Source organism: Macrobrachium nipponense, chromosome 24, assembly GCF_015104395.2.
Source record: "Macrobrachium nipponense isolate FS-2020 chromosome 24, ASM1510439v2, whole genome shotgun sequence".
Lineage (NCBI taxonomy): Eukaryota > Metazoa > Arthropoda > Malacostraca > Decapoda > Palaemonidae > Macrobrachium > Macrobrachium nipponense.
The window spans coordinates 69,421,601-69,440,234 of NC_061091.1; the positions used below are offsets into that span (position 1 = coordinate 69,421,601).

Here is an 18,634-nt window from a genome sequence, read left to right on the forward strand (position 1 = left end):
CATATGTATAAAACTACGTAACTGACTTTTTGAAGATTACTGAAAGTAACAGAATATCTTTTGAAATGCTTTCTACTCACACCAACGATTGGAAAATCGCCTTAAATTATTCAGTCAATGAGGGAATGGCTAACAAGCATCTTAGCCAAACTCCAAACACTTTTAACCAATGACAGAATCGTGTGGGGGAGGACTCTGATTGGCCAAGGAAAGCCTTTGGTAGCAGCAGCAGCAGCCAACAGGCATATAGGAAGTAGGGACTTGGAACGCCATTTCTTTGTGGTTTCATACGGAGAACGTATGTTTATATTTATATGGCTAAAAAAAATTTGTTTCATCGTTCATGATGAGTACATTATTCTTCCTCTGAGAGTTGTCTAGCCATTGCTGTCTGCCTTGAGTAATCGTCTTTGGTAATTTGAGTAATTATTACGAGTCCTATTTTTGTGGTTTAAGGTTTCGCTACTGGCTATTACAAGGTATCAGGCCTACCGGTAGACAAGAGCATAGCTCAGAGCCTAATGAATTCCTGTCAAAATTACCATTATTTAAAGACTAGATTGGTTTTGGCTGCGAAATTTAAGCATTTTTAAGTTACTGCTTTTCGTGTAATGGTACTTCAAGATAAAAATTATAATGGTACTGCAAGATTAAGTTGTTTCCATGTACTGACAAGGGCCATTAGGTTGAACTCTGATATTTAAGTTGAGCCACCTCAATTTTTTTCCTGATAGTTTCACTGAATTCCTGTAGTAGACATATCCTGAGATAGTGGAGTGTAGGTGCTTAAAGGAACCTCTTATAGATTATTTTTTTCTATACACTTTGAAACAGTGGGCTACTTTGCGTACTTTAACAGGTTCCAGTCTAGAATAAATGGACGATACTTTGTCCATTTAATTTGCACACTAATGATTATTCAGAAAAGCTCATATGTATTCAAAAGTTTTAAGGTGCGTAGTGCGTATATACATGAAGAAGGCGACTTTGTCGGTTTGGACAGATCTTGATTTACGCGACTTGGGTGGGGTAGGGGTTGAGATTGCGCCTAGTTTTATGTGGGTGACGGAAGTGTATTTGTGTTACACAAATATTTCGTGTAGTTGTGTCAAGACACTTTGGCAGTGCCTTATATAAGTGGGCCGGGAATGTGTAAGGCCCTGTCCACAAGGACGAGCTTTGCTCGTTGTGACGTTGTTAGCACAGATACAGCGGAAAAAAAGTTCTGACTTTCCAAGTTCCTGACGTCACTTCGAGTTCAAAAGCAGTTAGTCGAGCTAAGTTCCACCGTGTGGACGGTGCTTAACCTTACAACATTACAGTGCTATATAGCCTAAGTGAGTATGGGCTCAAGTGTTAAACCACAGGTTTTCATGTCCTTGTTCTCGTATTATATGGATTATAAATGTGTTAGAATTTCTCAGCTTAGGATTGTATTAAAGTAAAAACTGTATTTGGGTATTGGAACTATTCTGTATATAGCAACGCCACCCTCTAGCGAATGTTAAATAATTATCCAAAGCTAAAATTCACGCTCGTCTCTATCTTTCTCCGATATTTTCAAACTTTGAATTCTCAATACCACTATTATATTGCCTGCTGTTATGGAGAAAGTGCTACTGAGTTACCAGTGTTTTCATTTTTTTTAAAGAGCCATTTTGGGATTTGCTGTTGTCAGTGACCATATTCAGTGGTGCGTTGTGTTCAGTGCAGGAATTAGACAACTGAATTGTTTAAAAATACCTTTTATGGACATCAATAGTTATCTGGTAAGTTGGTCTAAAAGGGGTAAAAGTTCAAAAGGAACGAAGACAGAACTGGGTTTGCGAAAATAACTCTTACAATTCCCTTTACTTTTAACATCTCTGAAGTGGTGCCCAGGCCCATAAAATGGACAGTCGAGTGACTCAATGACATGGGGCCGTTTTTTTTTTTTTTTTTTTAATTTTGAGATATTAAAAGTGTTTCATAAATTTGAAGTTAGTAGGCAGGGGTGACTGTGGTTGTCAGTGTGTCAAGAGGGTTCCGTAAACTTTTTGGTGAATGTTAATGTTTTAAACGAACGTCCCAGTGTTTTGGCGGTATAGAGTGCCGTAGTCGTGACGTCCCGGGTCACGTGCTATGCTACCTTGCTGTTTTCGCTCCATAAGAAATTAAAAAGAACTCGATTATGAATCGGCCACGATATTGTTAATATAGGGGAGTTAGCATTTAGACACTTATAATTCGATTAAGAAAAATAAGTTATATAATGTTATATGAAATATACTACTTAGTTGTCATTTAATTTTCTTTATAATCAACACGTATTATTTTACGCTATTGTATAAATCAAGGTCTAAAGACCTTTAGACCTTGGTATAAATTTGGGTATTTCTACAGAAGCAGTCCACTCGGACTTCAAGGAACGTAACCGCGGATACGACATCCGCTAGGGATTGGGGCGTCCAATGTATTTCGCCGTGTTTAGCACTGGCCCCGGGGGCGTTAATTACAGTCGTCCGAATAAATATTACTTAAAATTCTTGTTCAGTAGGTAAAACTGCATAGATAAACCGCAAATGCCATAGTCAAGGCCGCCGCGGATAAGTACCCTAGATCTACCTAAATTTGTATTTTCAGCAATCACAATATGCTAACTTAACTCTCTATATCAACGATTCAAATTCGGTTCCATTAATTTCTTACTGAGCGAAAACAAACGAGTGGCCCATAGAGCGTCGGTAACTGGATATGTCATTACATTTTAATTTCTTACTGACTAAGTTTTAGAGTAGAAAACATGAGAACCGTTTTTATTCATCTGTCAGTCATTATAAAACAAGCAATACGTAGACGTAAAACCATTTTTTTCGGTAATTTTCACGATTAAAACGCTTGATATGATAAGCAGTTCAGCCAATTTCTGTAGGAATTTGACCAGACTTGGTTTGGTTGTCTTTTCATTGTGCTGTAGGCCTAACTTACTTTTACGGGACGCGTTCTTTATAAATTGATAAATTTTCCATACTTTTTATAATGGGCCTTTATATTCTTTTGTAGCTTATCTTAACAACCAATTCAAGGTAATTAGGTGTTACCAACACCTCGGTAACAAGAAAAAAGTGTAAAAATGTCCAATGTAGAGCTTTAAATTTCCAGTAAGGAAATATTTTTAGTTGGCCTTAGAAGACGCAGTCGTATTTTCACCCTTTTCAAAAGTAATGCTATTTCCTGATATGTGTAGATTTATGGTCTTATTAATTATAGAAGGGACCATTTATTGTCTAATTTTAAGATGTTAATTCACTGTAGGATTTAGGGTATTGCACGATTACTTCAAGATCAGGCCCTTAGAAGTGAGTTATAATGTTCTCAATGACTTAGACTCTGTATCGTGGTTTTACCCCAGATTTCCATTGGAATATTTCACACAAATGATATGGCAACTTTTACTTTCATCTCTCCCTTTATTTTTTGACAAATGACAAGACTAAACAGTTTTCTTCATTGCAGTTGTCAGAAGCCGACACTGCAAAAACAAGTAATGTATTGGTGTAAGAATATCCCATCATGCCAGTCACGTCTCCAGTGATGTTTTAGGTGAGTGTTTTGTGCAAATTTTATCCAGTCAAGAACTTTGTATAAATGTAGTGTGAAGTGACTTTATATATATATATTTACTCCTATGAAGTCGGCTATAGATGTATACAAAACCCCCATAACCCAAGTACATAATTGGGTCTTAGATGCGTGTTGCAAAAATAAGTTATATTCTAGTTTCTAATTGGTATTATTTCATTATCAGGGTAGTGCAGTCAAGGTCTGTGTCGAGAACTCGAAAACTGTACGAAGTTAAGAAGTTTGCCAAAGCAACGTAAGTGTTCTTATTATTACTATTTGTCTCCCAATGATTTTTCTAATGTCTTCTGTTATGTTTGTATACAATAACCATGTTTTTTATGGTTTGCTCTTAATGTTTGTGTAGATTCTTAAAGTTTATTGAAGTGTTTAGTGAGTGTAGACTCTTTAAGTTTATTGAAGTGCTTTGAGAGTGTATGTACTCATTTTTAGTTTGATTTCCTTTGTAGGCTCATGATCCCCTTGGTGGAAGCCGCAGCAGACACACACACACACACACACTGGCATGTTGTTCAAGGCCTGTGAAGATGATCCATAGGGAACTGTCAAGAAACTTGCTGAAGACAGTGTAAGTGTCCCTGTTCTTATATTTGTGTTCCTTTCCAATTTTTTTTTCTCCTGTGAAGTCTGCTATTTGCTTTAGGATAAAGTGGCATGAATTTGGTGTCCCGTTCCGTATTCTTTGATGTAAGAATAGTAAAACTTTTCACTTTGTGCTTTAGTATTGGAGGCGCCTTACTTCGGGTACTCCATGCGTTATGGTACATTTTGCAAATGCAAACGTATATGTAAAAAGGGGGAATGTACAGACTCATCATTTTTAATTTCCCATGGAGACAGAGTGGTCCGGACAGCTTAAAGAATGCTGATGACTTTTTTGGGATGGTGTGATCCTTACCTCAGTGCCATGAGAGCTTGTCCAAGGTGCCTTTGAAAACTGGCTGCAACCAGTTACCTGGGGCGTGTGCGTTTCGAACTTTTGAGTGTGAGTTCGTGTGTAGGTACGAGCTATGTCCGTTCAGAATGGCAAGTAACTAGCCAGAACAATGGAGACGGTTGCCCTTGGAGAGAAAGAGCCTGGATGGCTCTATAACGTGTTTTTATTTGTGTGTGTGAGATTCTTGGCTGGAGATGGGTAAGAGTTACTGTGCTTTAGCCAAAGTTGTGGCTTGTCTGTTTTTTTGACATTTTGTAAAGATGTTCTTTTTCATTTAATCTTTTGACTTTGTCTTTACAATTGTGTATGCTCATTAGTGTGTCCCTCCTGTCTTTTAACAGGCGGATCTAGTGAGGGGGACTGTGTCCTAGTGGAGGGAACTTTAATTGAAGAAGAATGGGAATTATTCTTTGGAGGAATGGTGTGACTAATTACTTTATAGACTGATATTATATGGGGGTTAACTGAGTTAATTGAACTTTGAGTTATCATTCCATTTAATTATCCTGTGAGTTATTATTCCATTTGATTATCCTGTAAGAATCTGAGTTATTCGCTTAGTACTTTACTTTGAAAAAAACGTTATATTTTTTTGTAGTTCCGACTCTGATTTTGATGAGCCTAATGAAATGGAGTGGAGGTACGAGAGAGAGAGGAGGAGATCGAAGAGAGAGGAAGAGAGAGGAAAGAGAGGGAGAGAAAGAAAAGAGAGAGAAGAGAGCGAGAGAGAGGAGAGAGAGGAGCGAGGAGGGGGGGGGGGGGGGGGGCGAGAGGGGGGGGGAGGGGGGAGGAGAATAGGTTTAACCAGGAACCTTAGTTTGCCGACTGCTTCTGGCTTTCGCTACCAAAGTGAATAACGAGACGGTGCCCCGTTGTTATATAACTTAACTATAGTGGTAAATTTACTGTGAAGGCTTCAGGCTATCTAGACTTCTCTTCATGAATTTCCAATATATATTCATGGCTTATTAACAGGCCAATTTCTAACCAAGGTCATTTCATACCTGAGGGAATCTTCGAAGCGTTGCCTTATTTTTTATACTTTTCTTTGGATGGAAGATTGTAGAGGAACTATAGTTTTTTATCTTTCATTTGTGGGCCACCCTACGTTTCCTTACAGCAATGCTTGTGTCTTAACGATTTCCAATTTTCTTAAGAGCAACTTGTAATGCATACTGATGTGAATTTACGTTTGACAATTTGGGGATCTTGTAGCATTGCTTCCACTTTTTCATTTGTTCAGAATGTATGCTTGGAAAGTGCAGTTACTTCAGTACAGTTATTGTTTTGAATGACTTCTCCAAATTTTTATAGCTGGATCTCTAAACTATTCCTCCAGAATAGTATTTCAGTGTCAGGAGTTTTTGAATTCTATCTATTATATAATTGAGAAATATCACCTCAGTCTCCTCCATCTCGGAAAAATTTTAATTAAAGGGTTGTTATATTGTCAGTGAAATATTTCTCCCCTTTTTTTTCATTGAGGTAAACAAAACTAAAGTTGTGGGCTGGAGATTTACCCTTATGATGGAGCTTGGTCATTGATGCGAGGTAATCGTTCTGAATGGTGAATCATTTTCAATGTGGAGACAGATGAAATATGCATTGTGTTTCCCAGTGCAATTCGTGTTTTCTGTGTTGGTGGTCTCATCCATTCCACTCAAAACCTGATTCCTACAACCTTATGTGGTGGGGCGTTTCAGAGAACTCTACCTAATGCTGATTTGCAAATTCGTCCTGAGTAGTCATAAACTAAATTAGTTGGGCTTTTTCACCTTTTACCTTCACTTTATTTTCAGCATTAGCTTGTTGTAATGAAAGTAAACACTTGGTGACAGATTCCAAGCTTAATTCAACACATTACCAAACTACAACATCTGTAACAGAAAAACAGACAATAACTAACAACATTCATGCACACATGAACACAAGCACATAACTTATGACAATCATGCTACAAAACATTAACATTAGAAAACAACATAAAGAAATAGTTTGATAGCTAGGACCTACCACAAATAATAATACTACATTCTCACCTCCTAGAAAAATTCACTGTTAAACTAAACAAATTTATTGGTTTAATCCTATCCGTAGCGATCAGGAGGCCTTGACACATGAGTGGATCTTCTTAGCTCAGTGGGCACATGAGAATCACGGTTATCATTAGTTTGTGAACTGTCATGAGTTTGTGCATCCTGCACTTCAGGTGTAACATGAGTTTGTGCATCCTGCACTCCAGGTGTATTTGGGGACTCCATCTCTCTTAACGATTCAACCTGGTGTACAGGAATCATTGCACCCTCAGGACTTGGAGCTAAGTCACGAGCAGACACAGTTGATTCTCTTCCGTCTGGATATTTGACATTTGCATACATTGGGTTTGCATTCATGAGTTGAACCTGATCAGTTAACGGTTCATGTTTGCTAGACCTAACATGTCGTCGCAATAGTATGGGTCCAGGAGTCAAAAGCCATGATGGTAATGTATTTCCAAGACTAGAGCGTCGCTGAAACCTAAAGAAACGTTCATGAGGGGTTTCATTGGTTGCTGTACATAAGAGCGACCTAAATGAATGCAAAACCTCAGGAAGTACTATCTCCCAGTGTTGAGTCTTCAAGTTTACGAGTTTCAAGTATTAAAAGATAGATTTCCAAATAATGCCATTGTATCTCTCAACCTGGCCGTTCCCCATCGGATGATAAGGTGTTGTTTTGCTTGTTGCAACCCCTTTCTGAGAAAGGTACATTATCAGTTCCTGGGACATGAAAGAAGGACCTTGATCTGAATGAATAAAACTAGGCATTCCACAAAGGCTAAAGATAGATTCAAGACATTTGATCAATGTTTTAGAATGCATGTTTGGACAGGGAAACACAAAGGGGAAACGTGAATATTCGTCAATAACCGTAAGAATGTACTTGTTGTTCGTGTAGAGGGCAGAGGCCCCTTGAAATCAATACTAAGACGTCCATTGGCTGGGTGGCCTTTATGAGGACTCCTTTTCCTGGACGATGGAATTGCGGTTTTTGTTGTGCACAGATTTTACAAGAAGCACACACACTTTTCACGTCATCTGTTGAAAAGGGAGGTTTTTGGATCGCACAAAGTGCAAAAGACGAGTGACCCCAGGATGGCAGAGGTTCTCGTGGATGTCAGTGAGATTCGACATTAAAGAAATAGAACAACAATAGGCACGAGTCAGGGTGTCCGGTGCAATATTCTGTTTCCCAGGACGATACTGTATGGTATAGCTGTACGATGCCAGCTCCAACCTCCACTCTTGTATCTTGTTATTCTTTATTTTAGTTCTCTTCCTGCTGTCTAACATGAACATCACGGATCGCTGATCAGTAATCAGAGTAAAATGTCGTCTCTCTAAGAAATGGCTCCCACTTGCGAACAGCTTCAATAATAGCGGTAGCCTCCTTTTCCACTGCTGGATAATGCAACTCACTACCCTGGAGCGTTCTTGACATGAAAGCTACCGGCCGGTCACCCTGGTTTAAGACGGCTGAAACAGCAACTTCCGAAGCATCACACTCCACAACAAAGGGAAGGCTCTCATCCACAGACCGTAGTGAAACATCCATAAGTTGGTTTTTTTAAGGAGTTAAAAGCAGCTAGTGCTGGCTCACCTCAGTGGAAAAGTTTTTGTGTTCACTAAGGGATGAATCATATCAGAAAAACGAGGGATCCATTTGGCATAACATGCAAACAACCCTTGAGCTCTTCGCAGAGACCCCATATTTGTGGGAGGCGGTAATTCTTGAAGGGGACGTAATCTGTCAGGGTCAGGCTTTATCACAATTATTACCGACACAATACCCTAGAACATTGATTGTAGGAAACAGACACAACCGATTTCACTTCATTTAGGGTGATCTTCCGTTTCCGAACCACATCCAAGAACTTTTGACCGTTTTCATCATGTTCAGCCTGAGTTAATCCACCTACAGTAATATTATCTAGATATGAAAAGTATCTTTGAGGTTCTCATCTTCAACTAGTTTGTCCATAGCTCTTTGGAAAGCAACTACACCATTCGTGACACCAAATGGAATCCTACAAAACTGAAACAATTTCCCTGCACCCTCAAAAGCAGTGTACTTCCTCTCACTCTCTTTAATGCTGATTTGGTGATATGCACTCTTTAAGTCAAATGTGGAGAACACCTTATATTTTGCAAGGTCATGCACCATATCCTCTATCCTTGGGAGGGGGTATGCATCTAGTTCTGTGTATTGGTTAATGGTCTGGGAATAATCAATGCAAAGTCTCTTTTTGTGCCTGCCAAGTGGATCTTTGACTACTACAACCTGTGCTCTCCAAGGGGATATACTTGGCTCAATGATACCTTCAGATAGTAAATGTGATATCTGGTCTTTTACAAACAGCTGGTCATCCTGGCTATAGCGTCTAGATTTAACTGCAATGGGTTTACACTGTTGAGGCAAGTTTGGAAACAATGACGGTTCATCGATATCAGCTGTTGCTAATACACAGACAGGTTTAGCTCCAGTTATCTTTAAACTTGGTTTATTCCCTCCATATTGAAAAGTTACGCTCTGGTGTTGCTTTGAAAGTCATAACCTAAGATAACATCACAACATAAATCCTTCAGGACCCCAAGCTGGATACAAGGATATCTCTGATCACGATGCACTAAGTCTGCTGTAACAAATCCAGGGGAACTAGCATTTAAAGATTTTGATGCCATTGAGACTGCTGTACCTACAGGAACTATTGTCAAATTTAGTTTCTGTGCTACTTCCTCCCGTATAAAACTATCTGAACTACAAGAATCAATTAGTGCCTTCAATGAATGGCCATTTACAGTGATGTTTGTAGCTGCATGTGAAAGATTCTTTGGATAAGTGGCAGCTATTGTAAGCAAAGTGGGGTTATACAATGCAGCAGTAGTACTACCTGAAGCCTTTGATTTACAGACTTTTGCAAAATGACCTGTTTTACCACATTTGTTACATTTAACAGTACGTGCAGGACAAATCACTCTACCTGTACTGTGGAGTGCATTACCACAAAATAGCATTTCCTCTTAGATAAGTAAGCAGCAGCAACAGCTGAATCTCCAGGTGAACTTTTTTCTGCTTCTTCTTTTGTTGGCTGCTGCTGCTGGTCACCTCTGGGCTGTGCCTGCCACTCTGGAACTAAAGCAGCAGTATGAGGAATGGGTGGAGATGTATACGCGTCGGCACTACGCTGGGCAAGATCCAACGTACGAGCTTGACTGTGTGCAGCCTCCAGGTTCAGTGACTTATTTTCTAGTAGGCGCTGACGAATAAATGCTGAGGCAATACCATTGATAAATGCATCACGTACTAGCTCCTGCCGATATTGCTCAGCTGTGACTGCCTGGAAGTTACAATCCTTGCTTAGCTTATGTAGTTCCCTCAGAAATTCATCAAGGGATTCTCCTGACTGCTGTCGTCGTGTCGCCAAACATGCCTAGCAAAAACTTCATTCGGCAACTTGACATAAGCACTCTCCAGTTTGGCGATTGCACTCTCAAAAGTACTACAGTCTTCAATGAGTTCATACACACTCGGGGACACAATTCACTAATGCCCTCAACTTGTCTGGTGCAGCATCTCCACTTTCTTCTATGAAGTTGGTGAATGTTTTATGCCAGTGCTTCCACTCTTTGGCTGCAGTGGGTGAGCTGGGATCTGTGTCCAGTCTGGACGGCTTCAGCAGCTTGGCCATGATAGGTAGTGTGTTGAATAAATTGTAATTAAAGTAAACACTTGGTGACAGATTCCAAGCTTTATTCAACACATTACCAAACTACCACATCTGTAACAGAAAAACAGACAATAACTAACAACATTCATGCACACATGAACACAAGCACATAACTTATGACAATCATGCTACAAAACATTAACATTAGAAAGCAACATAAAGAAATAGTTTGATAGCTAGGACCTACCACAAATAATAATACTACACTTGTCAAGATGACTGTAGGTCTGAATTTGCTTATGATCACTCTTAAAACGTTGAGGAAGGTAAGGTTGGTTGTTGTGTCCTCCTTTCTGCAGAAGTTGAATAGCTAACGAATTTTATACATCTAGTAAACTTAGTGATAGCTTCCCTTATACAGAAATACGGTTCGTCCCCTGAAATCCAAGTGCAGTACGTTATTTCCACAGAAAATTTCGTCTTTAACACTGCTGATGTCAGTTTGGCGGTTAAAAATAGTTCAAATTAAGATTCAAATTAAGATTCTGGTTTGTTTCATTTTATCTCTTGGAAGATGAATCGTATTTTGCTTCTCTAGTCGTGTATAACTTGCCCTCTCTCTGTGGACTTGTTCTTTAGTCAACTGAATGTCTGTTAAACTTTGGCAAAGAGGGAGACGTCATTGATCTTTTAACAGTAAGGGACTTAGAGTGCTTTCGAGAGATAATCGTCACCTTATTGATGTTAAACCTTTCGTTTCTCGTGTGGTCTTTCACACGCAGCCAACTGAATTGAATGGGATAGTGTTAACTAGGGTTAACTATTGTTTGTGTACTGTCAGAATTGTTTATCAACTCGTTTTATTACTGTTTCGAAGCTACTGTTCTCTATTGTGAAACAGAGTAAACAAAATGTTTTTTCCTATTTTAATTTTTTTTTCTATTGCCTGCTTTGAATGAAATTGATCACTTAATAGTTTGTTGCTGCCATTTGAATATTGTTGCTCAATTGGCTCTTGTATCAGACATTAAGAGCAGTTTAATTGCTGGGAACTCTTGGTGTCGTGCAAGGAAAGGGCTTGAACCTTATGCTTGTGCTCAATCTTGAGGTTATAATAGTCCTCTGTGAACATTTCAATGCGCCACACGGTGAAGTTTAGATGCATTTTTATTAGGTATATTCTATGTAGCTTCAGTCTTGGGGGTCAAATGCTAGATAACATTATAATGCAAATGAGACTGGTAGCTATAGAAATGTTTATTCATAATAGTTCAATTCTGTATACATGAAACTGAATGCTTCACCAACTCATATTCCCAAGAGTGTTAATGACACTTCTGTGACAGTCAAGAGACCGCTGTCATAACTGTCAAAAATGTTAATTCATAACATAGGGCATTGCATGAACTTTACAGTGATTGACAAAGGATTGACTAACAGAGGAATCAAAGAAAAGTTTCCAAAAAGTGGAGCTGGTCCAAGACCATAGCTGTAGAGGCTAAAAAATGAGGAAATGGGACCATTTAAGAGTTTAAAAACCAATCTTTACTGCTATTTTGTTGTTGATAAGATATGGTTTTCAATTCAGACTGCTGTGATAGTGTCACCCAGTAAGGAGAGCAAACACAATTTTAATTAGCTTTACTTTTAGTTACAATGGCACTTGTTGGATAGCTTTCACAATCTTTTCATTTTGATCCACCCTAATCGGAAGGATCCACACTTTTTGCCTTTGTGAGTAGTACACAAGGTTAGCAACTGCAGATTAGCTCTTGGAGCTGGTTGCATAAAGGCCTCGTGCAATAGGGAGGAACGTTGTTCCTGGTTGTTTGTAGTTTTAAAAGCACAGCTCATCAAAGGTACTGAATGACCCGTATTTGATTTCTCTTCGTATGCATCAGTAAGAGGTAGTTCTTTATATCTCTGCCTCTGTCATTGCAGTCAATTGTCAGTCCCAACTACGTATCCTTGTGTTTTTGGGGCAGGACTGAGCTCTCCAGCAATTCAAGTGCTACAGAAAATTCTCATAAGAATCGTTCCCAGGTGGCAAACTTAACTGAATGACTGTAGTGTATGTATTCTTTGTTGCTTGATTTTCCCTACATATTGGTAGCACAAAGGAATAAATAAGACTTCAAACATCACTTCTGATAATGGTGAGCAGAAAAATGACAGTGTGGCAAACAGGACCATCATTCTGCCTCTGCCTCTTCATGGTTCGAGAATACTACCTTCAATTCTTAGCCTTCTTGATTAGTTGTTTCTGTTGCAGCTCTTTTTGGTTGGTTAACTTCCAGCAGTCAAAAATGCCCTTCCCTTGGAAATCGCACTTGGAATTTAATCGCAGTGAATTTCCTCCAAAGGGTGAACGAGCCACTTTCTTATCCCGATAGCAAGAACTGTTTTATAATTAACTTTTCTATTTCCCATGACTGCATGACAGGATCCACTGATGATTTCCTCGCATTGCTGCTGTTCTTTTTCTTTGGTACTTTTCTGTACGCTAGTACAAGGATCTCGGTATTAAATTCAGGAACCCCATACTGGGCGATCAGTATTCAGAATGTAACTTCTCCAAGGTCATAAAAGTTTCAACTGTGATTCATTCACACCTTCGATAAAGCCACACCATCAAAGACGTGTGGTGCTGCCGTGTAGCAGCTGGATTTAAGTAATCTCGTTTCCCGCATCCAGCTTGTGAACTCGTTGGGTTTTCCTCTTGGTTCTGTTGGCACGGAACAGTGCAGGTGGAACTGGGCCAAACTCAAATGACAGAACTTTCCTCACAGCGGTCTTGCAATGCTTTGTAACTAGTAACATGCAGCAGAACAGTAGTACTCTGGATGAAGTTTTGCTTTCCTATTTGCATCAAAAGATCTTTCCTCCATACTCAGAGGTTATTGCAGTTCTGGGAAGAGTATCCCCCCCCTCCTCTATCCATCTTGCCAATGAAGCTTTGGACAAGAACTACATTTCCTAACAACTACACTGGTTGCCGTCTGGCCAGCAGTGGTACGGATTAACTCTTCAGGGATGTTCTCCACGTCAAAGAGGGTCTCTTGGCACTCTTGACAGGCAAAACTCCTGTACATTATCCTATAACCTTTTTTTGCAAAGTTGCTGAATGGCTTCCGAATACTGAGTGAGCAATGTCAGCATTTCCATGTCTGAAAGTTAAACCCATTCACACCCTTTCCCCCCTCTGTTGATTGTTTGTTCCAGAGCTTGAAGTTTTCCTCTCTAACTGGTGCGTTGCTTGGTTTTTCTTGTTTCATCTCTTGAAACATATCTGGTGTTTACCTAGTGTATTGACTCACCCAGCCAAATGGAAGAACTGAACCATCATCATTCTGTCATTTCTTCTTGGCCCTTTGGCTGAAGACAAGGTGTCTATCACCCAGTGGTGTGTAGCGAAAGACTTATCTGCACAAGCATCTACATTAACTGAAAGGTCATACTGTCCAGTAGCTTAGGAGATTTTATTAGTTACTTGTTTCGTTGTTAGTCGGCATACTGCCTTGCAGTTTGTGGGAAAAGGTATGGAATTTGTCATGAATACAGGGAATATCATTTATGTGATTTGGCAACAGACTATAAAGAGCTGTTCTGTTAACTTGGACACTGAGTTAACTTGATCTTGTAAGCCACCAAATCCTTACAGGTCCCTAGTATTACCAAAGAACATAAGATACTTGCTACTAAATATCATGGTTGCATTGTCTTGTAATTATTGAGGCTTGGATAGAATTATATACTTTGCTGTATTGATGGTAATATCACCATTTACCAAAATACATGGCTAGCCTTGGAATTTTGCAACAGAATCCATCGTAACATGCATTGCCTACTGTTGAGCAATTTGATAGGGGAGCAACGGTAAAGAAGTATCTCATTAGCAACGGGAAAATTTTACTGAGGTACCAGTGGATTAAATCCTGACCATAGTAATATGGAAGACATTTTGTCAATCTTCTGCAGATATTCGAAGGTAAATTGAACCGTTCAGCATGGCCAGTGGGGATTTGCACCTTCCACATTGAAGACACCACCTGTAGCAAATCAAAGATAGAAAGTGATTCCTTCATATACTGGGATTGTCAGTTATGATGCCACCAGGCAAAATACTTTGACATGGGTGCTGACATACAGTGGGTGACTCATAACCTATAGTGTTTTTGTTCTGCACGTAATTATTGATTGCAGCTTGAATGATGGAGCGTCCATCTTTCTTGTACTTAACTATGTAGCAGGGAATGTATGGGCCATCATGACGGTCTTCTAAGTTAGGAAGGCGCTGCTACCAAACTTAAGTAGAATACCTTAACGAAAGTGGATGAAAGTGGCTATGGTAAGGCTGTGGCCAATAATGGTGCAGCACATTGCTAACACGATTGCACGATTGTCTTTGACACATCCTTTACTACACAAATTATCAATTGATTTCCCTTTAGTTCATCACATGAGTTCAGAGACAAATGAGTTATCGTTAAGTTCCTACTGCATGGATCCATAGAAATATTAAAAGTAAATGATGCATCAGCTATGCTCTCTTAATACAACTGAATCAGTTAGACCAGTTATTAAATGAATCTCAAGCAAATTCAATATACTGCCATCAACGGAGTCTCTTAGGTTATGTTATTGATTCGCAATAGTAACCGAATAATGATGGTGTCTTCCCACACACTAGATTGGGGTTTTTAGACTTAAGAGATGGATCATCTCCAAAATTCCCCTTCGGTTTTACTTTCCATGATCTGTATAAATCTGGAAGCGCTGAATAATCCCTATGGATTCCAGTGCTTGGCTTCAAGCCTAAATTTCATATTCCATTCCAATCCTATAAATCTGGATCAGGTATATCCTTGCACAGTATCTTCACAAAACCTGCCGTTTATATTACTCGGATGACACATCCCTTGCATTCCAGAAAGCATGGAGTTTTTCAACCTCTTCACAGAATAATTGAAGCCTTTATTCAAATTGGTTATCTTTCTATTTTTTATACTTGTTTCTGCTTGCTGCTTGAATGTTTATATATATAAATGAATTCAGCAGAGCACATGTTATTTGCATCATACGAGGACAATCTTGGGATGACAGCATCCCTAGTTTATTTTTCATCACTTCCCAGTGGGGCTCCCTGGGGCACATTTTATTTTGTGGAGTTCGTGTAGCCTACCTGTTGGATCAGAGTTAACTTCTCATTGCCAAAGAACTGCCACAACTGAAGCCCTAGCTTGTGATGGCAAAGGCCATAACTGTAGCTGAAAACTAGGCTTGCAGAAAATCGAAATTTTATGTTGTTGAAGGTTTTGATTGTTTGACTGCCATTAATTTGCACGATACGTTTTACTGTAAATATTTTGCAGCAGCTTTGTGATACTATGGTAACAGTACCAGCTAAGATCATTTTCCTATTAAGAAATTTTTTTGTAAATTGTCGTGTACGCTGAAGTTATGCGGCATCAGTGTGTTGGGTCAGGTCATTAAAAGACAGAATTTGCCCCATTGTTTTTATAACTTACATCATGAGGGCAGGTAATTTTTTATTTTATCTATTCATTTTTTTTTGTATGGTTTTTCTACGTTGCATGGAACCAGTGGTTATTCGCTACTTGAAGATAAAAAAGTTTATCTTTAATTAATTAAAGTAGAAAGTGATATATTTGACTAATTTCATCTGTTCAACTGCAGTAATAGAACATGAAATAAGCTGGGTACTGGCTTTCCTGTGGTTACTAGCTGATAAACGATCTTAGGATTTGAATTTCTCATGATAAGTTTGCTTACTCAACGTAAATGTATATCGCGTAGACTTCCTTGATCTACCATATCAAGTTGAATTTCGTACCCATTTGAACTATACACATTCATTAAGCAATGTCAGGATCTTTAAATGGTTTGCAAGATCACAGAAATTATACGTGTAACTCTTGATTCTGTTTTTTGATACTTATGGAAATTTTGTTTTTCTGTTGATTTGTGGGGTATTTTTCTATTTTCTCGCATTTTCCAGATTCTCAATGCAAGGGAAGCTGAGGAGAGACAAGAGAATCGTCAGAGATAAGAGAGGCAAGAGAATCAGTCAAGAGAAGAAAATCCGTCAGACGAGAATCCGTCAGAGATAAGAGAGGCTGGATTCCGTCAGACAAGAGAATCCGTTAGAGACAAGAAAATAGTCAGTTAAGAGGCAAGAGAATCCGTCAGACAAGAGAATCCGTTAGAGACAAGAAAATAGTCAGATAAGAGGCAAGAGAATCCGTCAGAGATAAGAGAGGCTGAGGCTGGATTCCGTCAGACAAGAGAATCCGTGAGAGAAGACAATCGTCATAAATCCGAGAGGCAAGATAAATAATCATTAGTCAAAGAATTGTCTGAACAAAAAAATCTGAGTAGCCGGTAATCCAGGGCAGTATAGTAAGCCTCTGGACCATTCCCTTTCTTTGGCCACTCAAGATCTCTACTCCTGGTGTATATAGAGTTAACTGAGAAACTGTATTATTGTAAATACATCAACATCAAGAATAAAAGTATTTAAACGATTTTCCATTTTCCTACCTTCAAGCTAAAGAGGAAATAAAAATTATTTTTCGACCATCGACCACTAAAATTTATTTCGCCAGGTTGACAATTTAACTAACTTAAATATGATCAATACACCTTGGAATAAGAGCCAAAATAATTATAAAGGTCCCTATCTTATCAGTGCTTCAAGAGGAGCCCATGCCAGCACAAGGCCGGCTTTATCTTAAATAACGGGAAAACAATCTTAATAGACCGAACGCCTGGAACTTAGCAAAATATAAAGTCCGTTTTTTCAGGCGTTCTGTCTATTGGGTGAGTTTCCCTTGTGCTGGGATGGGCTCTCTTGCTTCTGAAGATGGAGCCAACCTTGTGCTGGCATGGGCGCTATGTATAACTTGCTACGTCCCTGCTACGGCTAACCGGATAATTATTACCTTCCCATTTCCAGTGAACACTTCAGTCCATTCTCGGTCCACTATGCAAGGTAAAGTGTCAGATCATCTGTACAGTCCTCCTGTAGAAAAAAAAATGCTGTCAGTGCTTGTGCTAATAACCAGTACGCAAATACTACTCTTTCTGCTACAACACCCAAGATGATAAGATTTCGGTGATCAATTCTTTGTGGAGGGACATTGAGAACCTCAATCAAAAAATGTATAGCTGCCATACCAAGCACAATTTAAGCAAAAGGAAGGACACAAGGTTGGCACTTCCTTATTAAAGTCCAATAGAAGTAGTCAAGACGATCAGACTATAAAAATACTACCTAAAAGCACAACAAAGCCATTTTGAAAAAGCACTCAACATTCCATAACCCACTTATAGATATTGCTTCACCTAATTAAGTACAGTTAAATAAAAAAAAAAAAAATTTTTTTTTGCTAATCCTACAGCAATATGTGACACTTTCAGCGTAACTGCGTTAAACAAGGCTGAACATTGACAGCTTAAGTTGCAAAATAGATTGGCACCTTAAATTAACTGACGCTTTGGGTGTCTGGCTTTCTGATGCATAAGGACCCTGGGCCTATACTGTCACCTGTACTTTAAACATGTTCCAAGATATCCTACAGCTAACAGCAATTCCACATAGTTTCCAACCATAAACTAACTTGTAATACGCATTTATTCAGTATGAGAGATTAAAATGAATCTCACCTAGGATGTGAAAAAACTTAGTAAATATTTTTAAGATAGTAAAAGCACTCAGTCAAGATTTTATCTAACGTTTTTAAGACCCACTGAAACTACATGTCAGGTATTTCATTAGTACTAAAAGTCAACCATTAACTAATAAAACACATGATGATGATCACGTGATACTGACAACTTTTCACCATTGAAGTTACAACGGCGTGCTTCAAGATTAAATTGCTTTGTATTAATATTTCAGGTAATATACAGAAAATTAATAAAATGTCAGATATTAAATGATTGAATATTTAATCCTAGCCATAATTCATTAAGTACTCTTAGCACTTTTTTATACCTTCACAACTATAATTATAGTTTACTGAATGGGGAAATATTTAAGCACCTCGACAACATGATTATCACGTGAAAAAATTGACCAAATGTCTACCTACCTACCAGAGAGGAAAAAAAATTAAAACTTGAGACATTTGCCACATCTCCGCTCTGTCAAGCAATATTCCTCCATTATTTAAAGTACGAGGTTATTGCTAATTTATATAGTCTACTCTTGAACTCATATTCCGGTGTCATGCTCCTTATGCAATGGCGGGAAAACGCACATTCAAGCTTTTACAGATTAGTGTCCTATTTACATATATAACCTTTCAAAATTCTTTATATTAAATCAGTAATCATATTCTGACTAT

General features: G+C 38.7%; 1 long non-coding RNA gene across 3 annotated transcripts; it reads left to right on the forward strand.

Moving 5' to 3' along the window:
• Positions 1-245: 245 nt before the first annotated feature.
• Positions 246-18,143, forward strand: LOC135204230 (uncharacterized). Of its 3 annotated transcripts, XR_010312144.1 has the most exons (5): positions 246-1,337; positions 3,496-3,582; positions 3,788-3,856; positions 4,071-4,189; positions 16,285-18,143. It is a non-coding gene; the product is annotated as an uncharacterized LOC135204230 (long non-coding RNA). The 3 variants fall into 3 exon arrangements; XR_010312139.1 differs by lacking the exon at positions 3,788-3,856 and having other exon boundaries at positions 521-1,337; XR_010312141.1 differs by lacking the exons at positions 246-1,337; positions 3,788-3,856 and adding an exon at positions 1,593-1,769.
• Positions 18,144-18,634: the final 491 nt, after the last annotated feature.